The following is a 21570-nucleotide window of genomic DNA, read 5'->3' as shown; positions in this document are numbered from 1 at the left end:
CAAGGTGTTAGTCAAGAATGATTGTTGTTGGTTCTTGGTTCTTGATTTTGTTTTTTTTTTTTTGGGTTTGTTACGGTTTTGTTTCTGGTTTTAATGGAGGTTTGGGGTTCTTGAGAAGGTTGTTAGCTTTTGGGAAGAAGAAGAAAACAAATGTAGTAGTTGAGAGAGAGAGAGAGAGAGAGAGAAGGAGAGAGAGAGCCAAAATTGTTGTTTTTCAAAATTTTTTGAATATTACTTCCTCAACGATTTCATTACAATTTTTATACTTTTATATACATCAAAAAGACAATAAGACAAGCTGGCATATTGAGCAATAAATACAAAAGCATTAAAACTAACTAACCAAGCCAAACTACCTCAACTAACTCTAATCAATGTGCTGGGCATGCAAGAAATCTTCTTTAATGGGTAGTTCAACTTGTCTGAAGCATTTGAATTTGAAAACCAGATCCATTTGATTTGAAAATTGGAGAGAAGATTTTTTAAATATTAAACTATGTTTTAGCCAAAAATCAGATAAAACAAAGTCCATTTACCCATTCAAAAATAATCAAACCCGAAGCAGTTTTGTCCAGATTTTTGGGCAACAAAACTGTACAAGGGTCAGATTGTTTAGGGCTTAACTCACCCTTCCCAGCTCCAAATTGGGCCATTCTTTTTGTTTCTGCTTCCTCTTCATTTTTAGTTTATTATATCCAAAATTTAGATCCAAATCCCAAACCTTCTTCAAACGGCATCCAAGGAAGTGGACTTATGTTGCTAGAAATACAATTCCAGCAACTAGACAAAAAGGCCCTAAGCTTTAGTTAATTGAGCTTAGGGCATTACAAAAAGGATATTGTTCTTAAACATTACAAGATAAAATAAAATGCATAAACATAAATAATGTTTGGTCTTTGATGTTGCAAAATAAAGAGTGCAAGTGTAACCGAACTACCTTGCACATTGTGGCAAGATCACCACATTTCAACACTCCTCCTTGGTGTTCTTGCTTGAAATATTTAGAAGCTTCCTCAAGGTCTCAAATCTTCCTTTTGGAAGTGGCTTGGTAAAGAAATCTGCAAGGTTATCTTCGGTCTTGATATATTCCAAACTTCACCATTTTCTTCAAACTCCCTCAAAGAGTGATACTTCACCAGTATGTGTTTTGTCCTTCCATGTTGAACGGGGTTCTTGGCTATTGATATGGCTGAAGTGTTGTCACATTTGATGATTGTTGAACCCTCTTGAGGATAACCAAGGTCCTCCAATAATTTCCTAAGCCAAATGCATTGATTTGCATATGAAGAGCAAGCAATGTACTCGGCTTCGGCGGTGCTTTGAGCGGTTGTTGCTTGCTTCTTTTCATTCCATGAGAATGGTCCACTACCAAGTGAGAAAAGATACCCCGAAGTGCTCTTCATATCATGCAAGCATCCAGCCCAATCACTATCCGAGTAGGCCATTAATCTTATCACATCTTGCCTATCATACCAAACTCCAAAGTCTTGTGTTCCTTTTAAGTATCTAAGAATTCTTTTGGCACCTACAAAATGATTTTGGGATGGTGCTTGCATATATCTAGACAAAACACATGTGGCATGCATAATATCCGGTCTTGATGAACATACATAGAGCAAACTTCCTATCATGCTTCTATATAGGGTCGGGTTTAGCTTTGGTATGCCATCCTCCTTCTTGTATTTGTCTCCTTGGCTCATTGGTGTTGACATTGGCTTGCATTCATCAAGGTTGAACTTTTTCAAAAGATCTTTGACGTATTTCTCTTGAGATATGAAGATACCCCTAGAGCATTGCATCACTTCCACTCCAAGGAAGTAATTCATTTCACCAAGGCTTGACATGTCAAACTCCTTTTCAAGTTCATTTTTCAAAACTTGCACATTGTTTTCATTTTCACCCGTGACCAACAAATCATCCACATAGAGTGAGATAACAATCATGCCTTCTTCATTCCTTATGTATAGTGTTGGCTCATTTGAACTCCTCCTAAAGCCTTGGTAGATCAAGTAACCATCAATCTTGCCATACCAAGCCCTAGGTGCGTACTTTAACTCGTAAAGTGCCTTGTGTAGATGGTAGACTTTGTCCTCATGTCATTGAACAATGAAGCCCTTGGGTTGCTTGAGATAAACCTCCTCTTGAAGCACACCATTCAAGAAAGCCGACTTTACATCAAGGTGGTACACCTTCCATGACATTGAGGCCGAGATGGATAGGATGAGCCTTATGGTCTCCATTCTTGCAACCGGTGCAAACGTCTCTCCATAATCTACACCTGCTTGTTGTGCATAGCCTTTTGCCACAAGCCTTGCCTTGTGCTTGCATATTGTTCCATCCGCGTTGAACTTGGTCCTAAAGATCCACTTTACACCAGTTGGTTTCCTATTTTTAGGTTTAGAAACCAAAGACCAAGTTTCATTCTTTTCTATCGTATCCATTTCAGTTTGCATGGCCTCCATCCACTATTTCTTTTGCATAGCTTCTTGAGCATTGGTAGGATCACTCAAGGCAACATTGCACCTTTCATATATTTCGGACAATGGCCTTTCTCCTCTAACACCATCTCCAATCTCCAATTCGGGTCCAATGGTCTCAAATGCATCCTCCTCATCATCTTCATTTTCTTCATTGTCATTGTCATTGGTTTCTTCTTCTTCATCATCCAACCGAGCATTATCTTCATGGACAAGAAGCTCCTCCTTTGTCCAATCCCAAACTGCATCTTCATCGATCCTCACATCCTTTGTTACCACAAGTTTCTTGGTTTCCAATTTGAAAACCCTAAAACCATTGGTAACCTCACTAAAGCCGACCAAGATGCCCACATTTGCCTTTTTGTCAAGCTTGTCTCTCATGTGTGGATGAACATGGAGAAAACAAACACTTCCAAAGATTTTTATGTTGTCCAAAGATGGTTTTTCTCCATACCATATCTCATAGGGTGTCTTGGACTCATTGGCTTTGGTGTATGCTCGGTTTTGGATGTAGCTAGCTGTGTATATGGCTTCAGTCCAAAACTTCTTTGGCATGTTCTTCTCATGTATCATGCACCTTGCCATCTCCATCAAGGTCCTATTTTTTCTCTCACAAACACCATTTTGTTGTGGTGTGTATGGTGTTGTGAATTGATGCACCATTCCATTTTCTTTGCAAAAACCCTTCATAGCCAAGCTTGTATATTCTCCACCATTATCGGTTCTTAAGCACTTCATCTTTACATTGCTTTGGGTTTCCACCATCTTCTTGAATTCCATGAACTTCTCAAGCACTTGTGACTTGGTTGTTAGAAAATATACCCAACACATCCTTGAGTAGTCATTAATGAAGGTTAGGAAGTACTTACAACCTCCAATTGATGACAAACTCATTGGTCTACACACATCCGAATGGACTAGCTCAAGCTTCTCCTTAGCTCTCCATGAACCAGCTTTAGGGAATGGAAGCCGTGTGGATTTCCCTAGTTGGCATACATCACATAGGCTTCTCATCTCCTCAATCTTTGGCATGTCCTTCACAATGGCATTGGTGTTTTTCATGGCACCATAGCTAGAATGCCCAAGCCTTTTATGCCAAAGTTGAGAAATGGACTCCACTTTTGTTTTTAAGGCTTGTTCATTCTTAACTAGGTCCAATCTATAGCTTTTGTCCTTCAATGGTACCTTAAATAGCTCATTACCACAAGCATCATATATAATACATCCATCTTTTGCAATGTTTAAAGCAAAGCCTCTTCCTATCAATTGTGCTACACTAAGTAAGTTTTCACACAAACTAGGAACATATAGCACATCTTTTATAATTTTGGTACCTTCCTTGGTGTTCAAGCACACATCTCCTTTGCCTTCTACTTCCATGAACCGGCCATCACCAATCTTCACTTTGGTTTTGTAGTTTCGGTCAAGCTCCATAAAACCATCGTTTTGGAAACTCATATGGTGTGAGCAACCACTATCCACAAGCCAACCGAGACCACTACTTGTGGCCTTAAGGCATGTGGCCACAAATAGGTTCTCGGCTTCTTCATTAACCACATTGGCTTGTCATCTCCTTTGCTTGCATACTTTGGCAATGTGGCCTTTTCCTCCACATCTTTCATAAGATGCATCTTGCCTCCAAAAACACTTGGATGGTGGATGTCCAAGCTTCTTGCAATGAGGGCAAGGTGGATACCCTCCTCGGTTTTGATGGCTTTGTTGTTGTTGTTGTTGATTCCATCCACTTTTGTTGTTGTTTGTATTGTTGTTGGTTGTAAAACCGGTTTGGTTGGTGTTGTTGCTCTTCCTTCCTTTATTCTTCTTTTTGTTGTCGTAGCCACCATAGAATGCACTCTCTATGGTCTCCTCCTTTCTAATGGCTCTCCTTTGTTCGGTTACTTGAAAAGCATTGATGAGCTCACTCAAGGTTATTTCACTAAGATTTCTAGATTCTTCAAGGGAGGAAATTGATACGAACCTAGGACGACCTGCTCCTAAACCCGTATTATATTAGTCCGGATCTTTAATTAAGTTCAAGTTCTAATGGAATGGACCTCAACCCCTAACCAACCTGTGGTTAGAAACCTTGGTATAATATAGACGCCACAATAGGGGATGGAAAACCTATTGATAAGTCAAGCTAAAACAACCAATTCTCTAATGGTGTTTTAAGTGTTCTTGAAGAACAAAGAGATAATTAATCTCACTAGTATTTTCTCAATCAAATCAAAGTTTTAAAGTTGTATTCATATTGAAAAATAAGCCTTTAAATAGGCTTTGAAAGAAACAAAGTAAACCCTAAAAACCCTAGGTAAAACAGGCCACACAATAAAGAGTTCTATGGTGGCCGAAATTCTCACTCTTTCCTAATCTAATTTGGATTAATTAATTCCTTTATTTTGAATTAGGAATTAATTAATTTACAATGAAAATAATAAAATATTAACTTTCCTAAACTTATTTTTCCAGAAAATAAATAAATAAAAACTAAAAAGTAATGGTAATTTCCTAAAACAAAAAGTAGAATCAAATTAGGAAACTATAATACTAACTTTTTGACTAAGTTGACTTTGACCAATCTTTGACCAAATTGAGCTCCAAATCAGCTTCTAGATGCTTTGTAGGATGCCAAATAAACTGAATATGAAGTTCCACACGTTGCCCATGCTTGGAAAAATAAGAAAAGGCTAATACAATAAAATACAGTAAAGCCAGCAAGCAATACAGCAAATTCGGCCAAATTGTTGAAGCTGTCCGTACAAGCCCTTTTTGATTGCATTTGAGGCTGATTTAACTTGATTCCATGACCTCTTAGGCATATGTATTGAACCCATAAAGCATTGGAACCATTTCATGCTTCTCAGACTCCAAAAATGTACCAAAATCGTCACCCGGGTCCGTATCGGCTTCCACCACTTGGATGCTTAGAATAGGCTTTGTATCTTCAAGTATGGACAAGCTCTGTTGAGATTGATTATCCCCTGTATAAAGACTCCCAGGTTGTCCTTGAATCTCTTAATTTGAGCTCTTGTGATTGGCCTAGTCTTCATCCGTGTCGAGTCAGCACCCCAGCGGGTTATCGGTTGAGCGGCCTCGGGCAGAATCACATCATTCCCCTCCTCTTGAAAAGGATTTGTCTTCAAATCAAGATCATCACCTGCAGAAAAAGGAGTTAAATCAGCAACATTAAATGCAGCACTCATGTTATGCTCACCCGGTAAATCAAGCTTGTAGGCATTCTTGTTATTCGGCTCAAAAACTTGAAAAAGTCTATCCATAGGCGGCATGAGCTTTGACTTTCTTTGTTTAGGAAACCTTTCCTTTCGTAAGTGCAACCAAACCAATTCTCCTGGGTCAAACACTATTACAACAAAATCTAGAAATACATGCTCATTATGGTAAAAATTACACTTTTTAAAGTTAGCAAACAATATTTCCCAAATTTTCAAATTGCCACTAAGTAAAGCTCTCAACAATGCAGATAAAGTTCGATGAATTAAAGATATCTTTAAATAAGTGTCTTTAAAATTCATGGTCAGCAATGATTTCTTATTCATAATTACTTTATTAACATCACCAAAGCTAAGATAAAAATTTATATGTTTCCTTTCTTGTCTTCCTTTTCCTTTCTCACTCACGGCCATCTCACCTTCCTCACTCTCGGCTTTTGCACCAAATTTTTCACTTTTGGTTTTATTAAAATCTTTCCACACAACCTGAGTATTAGAAGACTTACCTTGGACAGCAAGCTTACCTTTTCCCTCTTCATTGGATGGTAGTCCACTTGGAATTTCATTTGGGAAGACATTTCCAAATTCCTTCAAAAGAGAAAACATTGAACTTGGCAATTCAAGTTCTTCAAAGTGAGTTTGATCATTAAAATAATTTTCTTTATAAATGATGACCAGCAAAGGTTTCTTACACTCAATAACCTTATTAATATCCCCTAAACTCAAATAAAAGTTGCTACTTAACCTTTCTTTTCTTTCTTTTTCTTTTTTCCCCTTGGATTGGCGCAAACCTTCAGATTTCTCTTCCTTCTCCAAGCTCTCGGGTTTGCCACTTTCTTTCCCCTCTCTTTCAGCTTTTCCTTGATCTTTCCACTCAATATGAGTCTTAGAAACCTTACCTTGATTAGCAACCTCATTCTTACCTTCTTGAAAGGATGGTGAAGCCGTTGGTGCCATACTTGCTTTTTCCCTGAGCTTTTCGGCTTCTCTCGTTTGTTGCATTTGTAATTGGTCTTTGTAAACCTCTTTAGGAGATAATGGTTCCAGCTTGACCTTCTTTCCTTTAAACCTGAAAACAATACTATTTTCTCGACCAAAATGAGTAGCATCTTTATCAAATTGCCATGGTCTACCTAATAGTATATGTCCAACAATCATGGGTACAATATCACATAAAACTACATCCTCATATCTACCTATATTAAATTTTACTTTGGCTTGTTTATTCACTTTTATTTCACCACCATCATTAAGCCATTGTAATCTATAAGGTTCTGGATGTTTAATAGTTATTAAGCCTAATTTATCAACTACAAGATTACTAATTACATTTCTACAACTTCTACTATCAATAATCATACTACAAATCTTACCTTGAATTTCACATCGGGTGTGGAAGATGTTCTCTCTTTGAATTTCATCCTCATCTTTGTATGCAGCAAGCACTCTCCTAGAAAGCAAGTTTAATTCAGCATTGGATGCTTGCAAGGTTTCGGGTTCATCCTCCAAGTCCTCCTCCTCTTGCTTGGCTTCATCCTCACTTTCTTTACTTTTCGATTCTAGCTCGTCATTGCCCTTTAACACCATGATTCTTCTATTCGGGCATTGGCTATCAATGTGTCCTCCTCCCTGGCACTTAAAACACGCAACATCATGAGTTCTAGAAGGTTTAGGATCTAATTTTACCTCATTCTTTGATGTTTGGACAGATTTGATTCTAGTCTCCTTCCTTGGCCAGTTTGAACTTTCTTCTTTGACTTTTGGCTTTGGCTTGCTTTCATAGATGGGATTGTTCCTCCAGCCACTTGAATTGGACCTTTCACTGTTGGAAAAACCTCCAAACCATGATCTTACACCCCTCCTCTTGAATTGATGCTCTAATTTAATAGCCACATGCAACATCTCCTCCAATTCCATATATTGTTGCAATTCTAGTTGATTGGCTATTTCACGATTCAAACCACCAAGAAACCTTGCCATGGTTGCTTCCCTATCTGCATTCAAGTTCAATCTCTTCATAAGCATCTCCATCTCCTTGTAATAATCCTCCACGGATCCATGTCCTTGAGATAAAGATTGAAGTCTTTGATGCAGCAACCTATGATAGTGTGATGGTACGAATCGCTTCCGCATGGCTCCTTTCATTTGTCGCCATGTAGTAATCAAGTCATCACCAACTCTCCTTCGGGTGTTTTGCTCATTGGTCCACCATTGGAGTGCATAATGGCCAAACTCCATTGCTGCCAATTTCACCTTCTTAGCCTCCGAATAATTATGGCAGTCAAATATCATCTCCATCTTTTCTTCCCACTCCAAATATGCTTCGGGGTCACTTTTTCCCATGAATGGTGGGATGTTGATCTTGATATTGCTAAGATTGTCATCTGTTCCTTTCCTCCTATACCTTCCATGGCCAGCTCTCTCTTGGACAGCAAAGGTTTCGTCCATGCCTTTCCTAAAGTCTCCACCGAAATTCTCCTCCTCAAATTCCTCTCTCGGTCTCTCACGACCTCCTCGTCCTCAATCTCGTCCTCCATGGAATTCTTGCCTATTTCTTGTATTCGGCATTTCTTGTGAGGCTTCTAGCCTTCCCATTCTTTGATTCACATGCTCAACTTGAGCACTAACCCGCTGTATTGACTCCAAAACAGCTCTCATATCCACTTGGTCTCCACTCCTGGTAGCTCGGTCATCGCCATGGAATGCTACGGACTCTTCCTCATTGATCCTCAAGGGTGGATCCCCTCTTCTTATTCTAGAATCTGCCATGTTAGTAAAATACTGCAAAAATAAAATAAATCCTCACAATATTCACTCCCTCACGTGTTTCACTCAAACAAGGTCTCGACACTCGTGTTTGCAGACTAGTTTCGGCTTTTACCCTCTTTTAAGCTCACACACTCTTGCCTTTTTCCACTCAATGAATTATCTCAAAGTTCTAATTAAAACACCCATAAAACAGCAATTAGATCACTAATATGTTTTAATTAAACTTATCAACAAAACAGTAGCAAAAAGTAGGCAATACCGAAAGAATCCAACAAATCCTAATTTTTCGGCTTTCTAGACAAGAAAACACAAAATAATGGGAAAACGTTGGAATTTTTGAAAACTGCACCAGATGGTAGTAGATTATGAGTTCAAGAATAAAATTCCAGAAAAAGAAATTCAAATACGAACAAGAATCAAAGAGAACAAAAATATAGAAAAGTTGTTGGTTGTTGTTCTTTGTAATTCGAGTTTTGTATCAATTCCTTTAACTAATTTTAATCCAAATAATTTAAGCACCCAAAATCCAAATATCCAGCAGCAAAAATAATTCCCCAGCAACTCAAATAAATAATCAAAAAAAACCCAGCAGCTCCAACAAATTTCCAGCAACCAAATCAAACTCCAACAAACCGAAATATTTTTTTTTCTTTTTTTCTTTTTTTTTTATATTCAGCTTTACCTCTTCTTTCTTTCTTTTTTTTTTTTTTTTTTCACTCACAGAACATAAACACTGCAGTAGCAAAAGTAAGTACCAAAATTGCAATTCCAAATCCAAAACAAACACCAAACCCGTGACCTCCAAATAAACAAAATGTGCAGTTTTTTTTTTTTTTTAAATGTTGCCGCAAACATTTTTTTTTTTTTTTCAATATATGAATGCAAATATTTAAGACTAAAACAGAAAAGAAAAATCAACAAAAACCAAATTAACAAGAACAATGATAAAAGACAACCAACAAACTAGGAAACAAAAATACGATAAAACTAGGAAATCCTAATTCAACTAGGAATGAATTTTTTTTTTTTAAAGATGCTGAACGTGTATAGGATGGATGCAACCTTAACCTAATGCTAAAATTGCAGAATAACACAAAAACAAATAAAGCAAATAAAGATAGATCAAACCTGAACAAAATTTAGCTCTGATACCAAATGATACGAACCTAGGACGACCTGCTCCTAAACCCGTATTATATTAGCCCGGATCTTTAATTAAGTTCAAGTTCTAATGGAATGGACCTCAACCCCTAACCAACCTGTGGTTAGAAACCTTGGTATAATGTAGACGCCACAATAGGGGATGGAAAACCTATTGATAAGTCAAGCTAAAACAACCAATTCTCTAATGGTGTTTTAGGTGTTCTCGAAGAACAAAGAGATAATTAGTCTCACTAGTATTTTCTCAATCAAATCAAAGTTTTAAAGTTGTATTCATATTGAAAAATAAGCCTTTAAATAGACTTTGAAAGAAACAAAGTAAACCCTAAAAACCCTAGGTAAAACAGGCCACACAATAAAGAGTTCTATGGTGGCTGAAATTCTCACTCTTTCCTAATCTAATTTGGATTAATTAATTCCTTTATTTTGAATTAGGAATTAATTAATTTACAATGAAAATAATAAAATATTAACTTTCCTAAACTTATTTTTCCAGAAAATAAATAAATAAAAACTAAAAAGTAATGGTAATTTCCTAAAACAAAAAGTAGAATCAAATTAGGAAACTATAATACTAACTTTTTGACTAAGTTGACTTTGACCAAATTGAGCTCCAAATCAGCTTCTAGATGCTTTGTAGGATGCCAAATAAACTGAATATGAAGGTCCACACGTTGCCCATGCTTGGAAAAATAAGAAAAGGCTAATACAATAAAATACAGTAAAGCCAGCAAGCAATACAGCAAATTCGGCCAAATTGTTGAAGCTGTCCGTACAAGCCCTTTTTGATTGCATTTGAGGCTGCTTTAACTTGATTCCATGACCTCTTAGGCATATGTATTGAACCCATAAATCATTGGAACCATTTCATGCTTCTCAGACTCCAAAAATGTACCAAAATCGTCACCCGGGTCCGTATCGGCTTCCACCACTTGGATGCTTAGAATAGGCTTTGTATCTTCAAGTATGGACAAGCTCTATTGAGATTGATTATCCCCTATATAAATACTCCCAGGTTGTCCTTAAATCTCTTAATTTGAGCTCTTGTGATTGGCCTAGTCTTCATCCGTGTCGAGTCAGCACCCCAGCGGGTTATCGGTTGAGCGGCCTCGGGCAGAATCACATCAGAAATCTTAGCTTCAAACCTTTCGGGTAAGCTCACCAATACTTTCTCTACTACCCTTTAATCGGTCAATTGCTCACCAAAGACCCGAATTTGATTTACCACTTTGAGCATCCTTTCTGTGAAATCCTTGACAAGCTCATTCTCCTTCATCTTCAAGGTCCCAAACTCTTTTCTTAGGTTTAAAACTTGCATTTGCCGAGTTCTAGCATTTCCATAGAACTCCTCTTGAAGCTTTATCCAAACCTCTCTAGCACTTGTGCATGACATTATCCTTGTAAAAATGGAATCACTCACGGAGGAGTGCAAGGCAGTGAGGGCCTTGAACCCCTTGGCAACTTCGGCCTCATGTGAATTTCTTTGTGCTTGGGTTGCATTAGCTCTCAACTCTTCCACTACATAACCTTCTTCTATGACTTCCCATAAACCAAAGGCTTGAAGGTAGGCTTTCATTTTTATACTCCAAATGGAATAGTTTTGGCCTTCAACCTTAGGTGGTGTTGGGGTTGCAAAGGATTGTGATGCCATTTGAAAAAGTGGTTTCTGAAAAGTTTTGAAAAATGGACACAAGAACAAGCTCTCGGGTGGTGGTGTTTTGGTGAGTTTCAACTAGCTTTTTTGGGAGGTTTGGTTTCGGTTGGAAGGCTTTAGGTGGGGGATCCTCTCACAAATAAAATGGTCTGGGTTGAAAGCTCACAAGGTCATAAGAAATTACACTATGCTCTGATACCATGATGGAATTTGGTGTAGGTTTATGTTGTTGTACCCTAGAGCACAATCATTCAAGGTGTTAGTCAAGAATGATTATTGTTGGTTCTTGGTTCTTGATTTTACTTTTCTTTTTTGGGTTTGTTAAGGTTTTGTTTCTGGTTTTAATGGAGGCTTGGGGTTGTTGAGAAGGTTTTAGCTTTTGGGAAGAAGAAGAAAACAAATGTAGTAGTTGAGAGAGAGAGAGAGAGAGAGAGAGAGAGCCAAAATTGTTGTCTTTCAAAATTTTTTGAATATTACTTCCTCAACGTTTTCATGACAATTTTCATACTTTTAAATACATCAAAAAGACAATAAGACAAGCTGACATATTGAGCAATAAATACAAAAGCATTAAAAGTAACCAACCAAGCCAAACTACCTCAACTAACTCTAATCAATGTGTTGGGCATGCAAGAAATCTTCTTTAATGGGCAGTTCAGCTTGTCTGAGGCATTTGAATTTGAAAACCAACTCCATTTGACTTGAAAATTGGGGGGAAGCCTTTTTGAATATTAAAATGTGTTCTAGCCAAAAATCAGATAAAACAAAATCCATTTGCCTATTTAAAAATAATCAAACCCGAGGCAGTTTTGTCCAGATTTCTAAGCTTTAGTTAATTGAGCTTAGGGCATTACAAAAAGGATATTGTTCTTAAACATTACAAGATAAAATAAAATGCATAAACATAAATAATGTTTGGTCTCTGATGTTGCAAAATAAAGAGTGCAAGTGTAACCGAACTACCTTGCACATTGTGGCAAGACCGCCACATTTCAACACGCAAACCTTCGGATTTCTCTTCCTTCTCCAAGCTCTCGGGTTTGCCACTTTCTTTCCCCTCTCTTTTGATTTTTCCTTGATCTTTCCAGTCAATATGAGTCTTAGAAACCTTACCTTGATCAGTAACCTCATTCTTACCTACTTGAAAGGATGGTAAAGCTGTTGGTGCCATACTTGCTTTTTCCTTGAGCTTTTCGGCTTCTCTCCTTTGTTGCATTTGTAATTGGTCTTTGTAAACCTCTTTAGGAGATAATGGTTCCAGCTTAACCTTCTTCCCTTTAGACCTGAAAATAATACTCTTTTCTCGACCAAAATGAGTAGCATCTTTATCAAATTGCCATGGCCTACCTAATAGTATATGTCCAGCAATCATGGGTAAAATATCACGTAAAACTGCATCCTCATATCTACCTATATTAAATTTTACTTTGGCTTGTTTGTTTACTTTCATCTCACCACTATCATTAAGCCATTGTAATCTATATGGTTCAAGATGTTTTATTGTTTTTAAGCCCAATTTATCAACTACAATGTTACTTATTACATTAGTACAACTCCCACTATCTACAATCATGCTACAAATTTTACTTTGTATTTCACAACGAGTGTGGAAGATGTTCTCTCGTTGAATTTATTCTTCATCCTTGTAAACAGCAAGTACCCTCCTTAAGACCAAATTTAGCTCAACATTTGATGTGTTTAATGGTTCGGCCTCATCATCAAGTCCTTCATCTTCTTGTTCGATTTCAGCCTCATTAGCCTCACTTACAGATTCCACCTCTCTATTACCCCAAATTACCATTATCCTTCTATTCGGGCATTGGCTGGCTATATGTCCTCTTCCTTGGCACTTGAAACAAATAATTTCTCTTGACTTTTGAAGTTTAGGTTCAGATTTTACCTCACCTTTAATGGCTTGGGCAGATTCGGTTTTAAATTCTCTTCTCAGCCGGTTGGTAGCTTCTTCACCAAGTTTCGGCTTCAGCTTGCTTTCATAAGTGGAATTGTTTTTCCAGCTACTTGAACTTGTCCTTCCACTGCTAGAAACTCCTCCAAACCGTGTGCTAACACCCCTTCTCTTGAATTGGTTCTCAAGCTTAATTGCTACATGCAACATCTTCTCAAATTTCAAGTATTGTTGTAATTCAAGCTGGTTGGCAATGTCACGGTTTAACCCTCCAAGAAATCTTGCCATTGTTGCCTCCCTATCCTCCCTCATGCTTAACCTCATCATGAGCATCTCCATCTCTTTGTAATAATCCTCCACGGACCTAATTCCTTGAGATAAAGATTGAAGCCTTTAATGCAGCAACCTATGGTAATGTGATGGCACAAACCGTTTCCTCATGGCTCCTCACATTTGACGTCATGTCGAGATTAAATCATCACCAACTCTCGTTCGGGTATTTTGCTCATTGGTCCACCATTGGAGTGAATAATGTCCAAACTCCATTGCTGCCAACTTCACCTTCTTACCTTTCGAATAGTTGTGGCAGTCAAAAATCATCTCCATTTTTTCTTCCCACTCCAAATAAGCTTCAGAATCACTTTTACCCATAAAAGGTGGGGTGTTAACCTTGATATTTCCCAAATCATCATCTGTATCTTCCCTCCTATATCTTCCACGGCCAGCTCTATCTTGGACAGCAAAAGTTTCATCCATACCCTCCTCAAAGTGTCCACCGAATGGCTCCTCGTCAAAATCCTCTCTCGGTCTCTTGCAACCTCCTCGTCCTCCATAGAATTCTTGCCTATTTCTTGTGTTCGGCAATCCTTGTGAGGCTTCTAGCCTTTCCATTCTTTGATTCATATGCTCAACTTGAGCACTAACCTGCTGTATTGACTCCAAAATAGCTCTCATGTCCACTTGGTCTCCACTCCCGGTAGCTCGGGCATCGCCATGGAATGCTACGGACTCCTCCTCATTGATCCTCAAGGGTGGATCTCCTCTTCTCATTCTTGATCTGTCATGTTAGTATAATAATGCAATAAAATAAAATAGGACCTTACCAATTTCACTCCCTCACGTGTTTCACTTAAACAAGGTCTCGACACTCGTGCTTGCACACTAGTTTCGGCTTTTATCCTCTTTTAAGCTCACACACTCTTGCCTTTTTCCACTCAATGAATTATCTCAAAGTTCTAATTAAAAAACCCACAAAACAGCAATTAGATCACTAGTATGTTTTAATTAAACTTATCAACAAAACAGTAAGCAAAAATAAACAAATACCGAACGGAATGAAAATACCTATTTTTGGTTTTTTCTAGACAAAATAAAGCAAATTAATGAGAAAAATTTGGAATTTTGAAGAAGTGGACCAGATGGTAATATATTACGAGTTCAGGAATAAAATTCTAGAAAAAGAAATTCAAATATGAACAAGAATCAAAGAGAACAAAAATATAGAAAAGTTGTTGGTTGTTGTTCTTTGTAATTCAAGGTTTGTATCAATTCCTTTAACTAATTTTAATCCAAATAATTTAAGCACCCAAAATCCAAATATCCAGCAGCAAAACTAATTCCCCAGCAACTCAAATGTTGAATAAATAAGCAAAAAACCAGTAGCTTCAACAAATTTCCAGCAAACAAATCAAACTCCAACAAATCGAAATATTTTTTTATTTATTTATTCGGCTTTACCTTTTTTTTTTTTTTACTCACAGAACATAAACAACCGCAGTAGCAAGAATAATTACCAAAATTGTAATTCCAACTCCAAAACAAACACTAAACCCGTGACCTCCAAATAAACACAAATGTGCAGTTTTTTTTTTTTTTTTTTTTAATGTTGCCGTAAACTGTTTTTTTTTTGGTGAATATATGAATGCAAATATTTATGACTAAAACAGCAAAGAAAAATCAACAAAAACCAAAATTAACAAGAACAATGATGAAAAACAACCAACAAACTAGGAAACAAAAATACGATAAAACTAGAAAATCTTAATTCAACTAGGAATGAAATTTTTTTATTTTTTTTTAAGATGCAGAACGTGTATGGGATGGATGCAACCTTAACCTAATGCTAAAATTGTAGAATAATACAAAAAAAAAATAAAGCAAATAAAGATAGATAACACCTGAACAAAATTTGGCTCTGGTACCAAATGATACGAACCTAGGACGACCTGCTCCTAAACCCGTATTATATTAGCCCGGATCTCAATTAAGTTTAAGTTATAATGGAATTGACCTCAACTCCTAACCAACCTGTGGTTAGAAACCTTGGTATAATGTAGACACCACAATAGGGGATGGAAAACCTATTGATAAGTCAAGCTAAAACAACCAATTCTCTAATGGTGTTTTAGGTATTCTCAAAGAACAAAGAGATAATTAATCTCACAAGTATTTTGTTAATCAAATCAAAGTTAATTATTATGGATAACTAAGCCTTTAAATAGGCTTTGAAATGACAACTTAAAAACCCTAGAACATAAAGAAAATCGGCTACCACACATAAAGAAACCTAGTTGGCCGAAACTATACTTCATTTCCTAATCTAAGCTTGATTAATTAATTCCTTTATATTAAATTAGAAATTAATTAATTTACAAGGGAAAGAATAAAATAAAAATCTTCCTGAAGTTATTTGTCCAGAAAATAAATAAATAAAAGCAAAAAAGTAATGGTAGTTTCCTAAAACAAAAAGTAAAAACAAATTAGGAAACTAAAAATGCTAGCCTTTTTGATCAAGTTAACTTTGATCAATCTTTGACCTCTTTGAGCTCCAAATCAGCTTCTAGATGGTTTTTAGGATGCCAAATCAGCTGAATATGAAGGCCCACACGTTGCCCATGCTTGGAAAAATAAGAAAAGGCTAATACAGTAAAATACAGTAAAGCCAGCAAGCAATACAGCAAATTCGGCTAAATTGTTGATGCTGTCTGTACAAGCCCTTTTTTATTCCATTTGAGGCTACTTTAACTTGATTCCATGACCTCTTAGGCATTTGTATTGAACCCATAAGGCATTGGAACCATTTCATGCTTCCCAAACTCCAAAAATGTACCAAAACCGTCACCCGGATCCGTACTAGTCTCCAATGCTTGTATCAGCAAAACAGGTCTTCGTTCTTTGGTCATGATCATTCCTTCTGGATTATGATTTATCCTTTGAATAAGCACAGCAAGGTTATCCTTGAACTTCTTGGCTTGTGCTCTAGTGATTGGTCCCACCTTCATCCGTAACGGATCGGCACCCCAGCGGGTTGTCGGTTGTACGGGTTCGGGCGGATTCGCATCTTATAAATTAGGCCAGTACCAAGGAGTGCTAATTCATTCAAAACTCAGTTGATTGCTTCTATAGATAAGGCAGAGCGTCCTTCGCTCAGTATTATAGCATATAGGGCTTCGGCACTACTAAAACACTTCACTAACGCTCAGTTAAGTCTTGAACTTTTGCGCTGACTGTTCACTTTCTTAGCAGCAAAACCACTTCTTTTTGCACTTTAAGTAGAAGTACATGAAATATATTTTTGGTTTTATTGCCCCCGCTTCCTCACATCTGCGGTCGTCAAGCCAACCTTGCCTTTTAGGAGGTGAAACAGCGGTTAAAGCAGACATTTTGAAATGACAGCACCGAAGATATATTTAGATATATATATATATACATGGTCACAGTTATCCTGGGCTGTGTTTCAAAAAAAGTGGTCTGCTTGAAAGAAAGGGAGGGCACTTTTGTGTTTCAACCTCACTATACTATGAATAGTTATGGGGCACTATGTACTTACAGCCTCTACGATAAGCAAGTGAATGGGGCAGGTGCATGGCAAACGGAACGGTTCATCAAGGCATTTCTTGCCTCAACCCCCTAAATAGGAAGAGGGGTACTATACAAATAGGGGGTAATTGCTTCGCACTTAACTATGATAGCCCTATCAATACCTTATTGAAGCTTTGTTACTAGTGGTTGGTTTCCCATTGCTAGAGCATTTTTCCAATGTGTGAAGCCCCAACGAGGAAGGTGTTCGTGGTTTATCATTAGGTCAATAATGCTAATCCTTCTTTTTATGCCACTTCTACTCCTAGGGCAGGAAGGATATAAGAAAACGCAAAGTGTTCTCTTGGTTTCCCAACCTGTTGCATCTAAAGGCTACCCTCTCTCGTTTGGATGTTGGTCTAGCCTACTAAGAGGATACCATATCGAGCAACCCAACCGGAAAAAAAACCCTTTTCCATTTTCCCTTTACTAGTAGGGGGTCTTATGGTTCCTATGCCACCGCGTTTCTCAGTCCTTTTCTTTTTTTAGTGCTTTGACCCGAAGCGATAGCTTCTAGCTAGTTCAGTGGATAAGATAGCTATGTTCCAGCTCACTCAAGAACGGGACAGCAGTGGTGCACCGGCAAGCTTGTTTTGATCTTGGACATAGTACATTGGAATCTTGAAGTGCCACCATGAACGCTACCGTGCGTTCGCCTGCGGTGCAGTAAGGCACCACCCTGTTGTGCCAGCAGCCAACTCCAATGTGTCAACTTAGTTATCCTCATCAAGCCAATTACTTGATGTCTAGCTTCCCAGCTGGTAGACGGTTCCTTTTCCCCCAGATCAATGGAGAAGGGAGAATTCAGTTGATTCTTCCAAAGAACCGGAAGCGAAGCGCTATGCCGGGGTGGGGGGATGGAAAAGAAATGGCTCAAAAGAAAGAAAATAGGGTTCCTAATGCTTCTCCATGCCCAATGAGATACGCCAACCTTAGGATGCTTTAGTCCTAACCCCATAAGGTTTCAAGATGGAGCTTAACCTGAGTCTTGGTTAAGAATGGTGATGATCTACATTTCACATGGTGCATGATTCCATGGATAGTTTCATTCAAGATCATGATGGAGAACATAGCTTACGATCATCAGCTTTTATCATGCCACTAGGCAATTGATTACGACATTGCACAATGATCCGAGCACTTTGTCACATCTCTTCAATATGGATACAGTAACGATCATATCGATCTCCTCTAGTACCTACTGATACGTCAAAATCCAATTGGTCATGAACATCGTAAGGTGCTACTCTTCACGAATCCCAACATACCCCTGGTTGGGATGGGTAGGCCCACCACTTCACTTTCATTTAGGCCCGGGCCAAGTCAGCGAGGGGACCACATCAGGCTCCTCCACCGCCCCCCCCCCCCCCCCAAAAAAAAAAACTGTACATGAAAGTTTCCCTTCATACGACTTAAATCATTCTCTGATACCCCGAGAGGCATTCTTTCCTTGTTTGTTGGGTTGGTTCACGCATGCATAAACGAGCACCGGCTGCAACAGCAAGAAACTATTACTAATAGAGTCAGACATTTAGTTACATCTGCATGCAAAAGGAATGTGGTTCTAGTTGAGGCTTTCTTTCCTTTATTAGTAAAAAAGGTACGGGACGTTCGTGGAGTCCGTGCCTTACGTACCACCACAGGACTTGTTGTTCTTGGGCGGATCCCGCTCCTAAACATACGGGATAGGGGGAAGGTGGCCAGGCGTATCATATCAACAGGGTTGTAGAACGAGAACCCGGCAACCTATTTCATTCAACGTTCAGGGACAGGGACCTGCCGGATTCAACCGACTTTTGGATAACAAGAAGGCGAGCAGATCTCCTTTGATCAAGGAAAAGGCCCAGTCCACCACCAACTCGGTGCAGGTCACGTGACCCACAGCTTGGCCTTCACTTTTTGAGGCTTCCTCTACCCACATCTCTATGTGCTTGTAGCACTTCCATATGGAGAAAGATAGGCTTACCATGTTCCATCAATAGCATCTAACCTATGCCGATTTTGGTAGATCGTGCTCCACCCCGATGAACTCATGTGGTTTCGACGTGCCCAGAGGCCAGAGGCGAATCCATTCACGGTCTGTAAGACCAACACCATTCGAAGGTGGGTGGCCTGCCCCACCTAGAACAATCATGTTTGACTAGGCTTACACATATTCGCTCACTTATGCTATCCCCCCTTAGCTCACCCTAGCCCCAGGCCTTTTGCTCTTCTAATGTAAGCTCCAAGGCTTCACACCAAGTCTTCACTGACATAATATGCTTGCTTAAGTAGGGTCAGGCAGAACCATTGTTGCCTGATGGGAACTTCCCCCATATTGCTATCAATATCTTCATGTTGCACGACCTCTTAACATTACACCACTGAATCCCCAATCCTTTGCTTGCTATGCAGTGACAATACCAATATCCACTAATCATTGTTTCCAGATACGGTTGCCGGTTGACATCTCTTCTAATTCCTTGATACGAGAAGCAAATTGTTGTGTGGAGGAATCAATATCTCGACATAAGCCAAAAGGCAGATCTTATGTCCCTCCACCTGCTCGTATGAAACTGGCATGCATCCTGGCTCCCGAGACTCTTTCATAGAATTCCAACAATTTCTCCTACTCCTCAGAAGCCCACAGGAATGGAGTTATTGCTCCCACATCCGTAGCATGAGTAGTTAAAGCAAGTGAATGATTTGAAATTCGAGTGATTTCATGGAATAACACTCGTATATATTGAGCTTGTAATGGTACCTCACAATTCAAAAGTCTCTCTACGGCTGGGTCGACGATGGAACGAACAACAAAACTTTACGATAGCTTTTTCGTACACGTTCACTTGCATCACATACACAAGTGCTCTCTGAACCATGCAATAAGGTCACCTATAACACGGCTCTCCCACTTGAGTTACCTTAGTCCTAGGCCATGCTATTCAATGATATTGGAAAAATGGCATTGTAATGTAACAACTAGTATCGAAAGCTGAGGGAAGGAAAGCATTTCAATTGGAGCCCTACTTCCCTCTTTACGACCTCATCAATTCAAGTGCAAACCAATCTCTTTCTTAGTCACTGGGTGAAGCACACCTTTGGTACTTCAGTAGGGTGAGCTGTTTTATAGTGATTTCTTTCATTGGTAGGGCGATGAAAGGCTACTTCAATCTAGGAAACAGCCAAAAACTCGAGAGCTTTGCCTTTGGAAGCGTTCGCCGATAACCAAAGCGTATCGTTCCAGAAACCACTTTTGTACTTTCCCTATATATAGTTTAGGTTATGCAATAGAAGGGGGCTTGGCTCTGGATCCCCCCTACTTGCATAAATGAATGGATCAGAAGGGGGGTTGGGTTCTATTTCTGGGCCAGGTAGGAGGTTAAGGCGATAAGAGAAGATTTCCTTCCCGATAAGGAAGAGAGGAAAAAGGTGCTGTCATCTATCTTGACTAGTTTCTCGAGGAGTTGGAAATCCAGACTAGTCAGAGAATCACTGGTGCCTAAGGCCCTTCGTTTCACCAACAAAGAAGTGACCTTTGACGATCTCCCATTCCTTCCCTGCCGAGCTGCTCTTTTCACCATTCAAAGTACTGCCTCTGCCTTCCTTTTCTATAACATACCCAGGCGCCCTCCTTTTCGATCCCTAAGAAAAAATCAATACCAATCAAATCAAAGCCCTATCATTGTAAAGCTTTGTTTGTCATTTTTCAACCCCAGGAGAGTTTACTCGACTCATTCTCTAGTCTCCTGCACTACTCAAGTAAATGTGTGACTCCGTATGAGGACCTCCTTCCCTTCTGCCCACTTTCCATTCACACGGTTCTCAAAGCAGAGGAGGAAGGGTGGGCAGTAGGTACCACGAGCCCTCTGTCCCACACATCTATCCAGAAGCTAGTGTAGTTCACCGATTCCATCGAATGCTCCTATCTTTTGATGAAGATTGTGTGAGTGTGCAATTATGCTTCGGATGCTTCGCCATAAAATAGATCGACTCAGTTCCTGTTCTTTTTCGGTGCACTCGCTTTATATCTCCAACACACAAGGAAGGATGCGATGGGAAGGAAGTAGCCCTAGCCTCTGCCCAACCAATCATCCTGCTGGCATCTTGCATTCACGCCCCCATTTGACTGCCGCTCGGGGATTTAGTTGTAGATACGTTAGTATTAGTGGGTTGTTGACTCCACCTGTTATCTCCTTCTACGACATGATGTTGTCATCGCCATAGTCCATATGTCACTTAGTCATCTTTGCCTCACTGTGGGTCAGCACCTTCGAAAGAAACAGAGGACTTCATTCAATGACTCCGCAATTGCCCTCTAAACGATTAGAATAAGGTAAAGTGTGAAGATAAGTTTTGTACTCTATTAATTTCCCAATCCCTTTAATCGGGTGGGCACCGCTGGTCTTTCGACCAGATCCCCCTAGAAACTGTACGTATGGGTCTCCCCGTATGCGGCTCACGCCATTCGAGGTGGCCCTGCCTAGCATTCATTCAAAAATCCTGTAGTGAAATTAAGACTAGACTGCTCGACCT

General features: G+C 39.0%; 1 pseudogene; it reads left to right on the top strand.

Moving 5' to 3' along the window:
- The window catches only part of LOC132804464 (uncharacterized), a 46749-nt pseudogene extending 25380 nt beyond the window's left edge, over nt 1-21369 (top strand).
- The last annotated feature ends 201 nt before the right edge of the window (nt 21370-21570 follow it).

The sequence above is a fragment of the Ziziphus jujuba genome, chromosome 7 (genome assembly GCF_031755915.1).
Source record: "Ziziphus jujuba cultivar Dongzao chromosome 7, ASM3175591v1".
NCBI lineage: Eukaryota > Viridiplantae > Streptophyta > Magnoliopsida > Rosales > Rhamnaceae > Ziziphus > Ziziphus jujuba.
The sequence above is the reverse complement of the archived record's forward strand: the minus strand, read 5'-3'. Positions and strand labels throughout refer to the sequence as shown.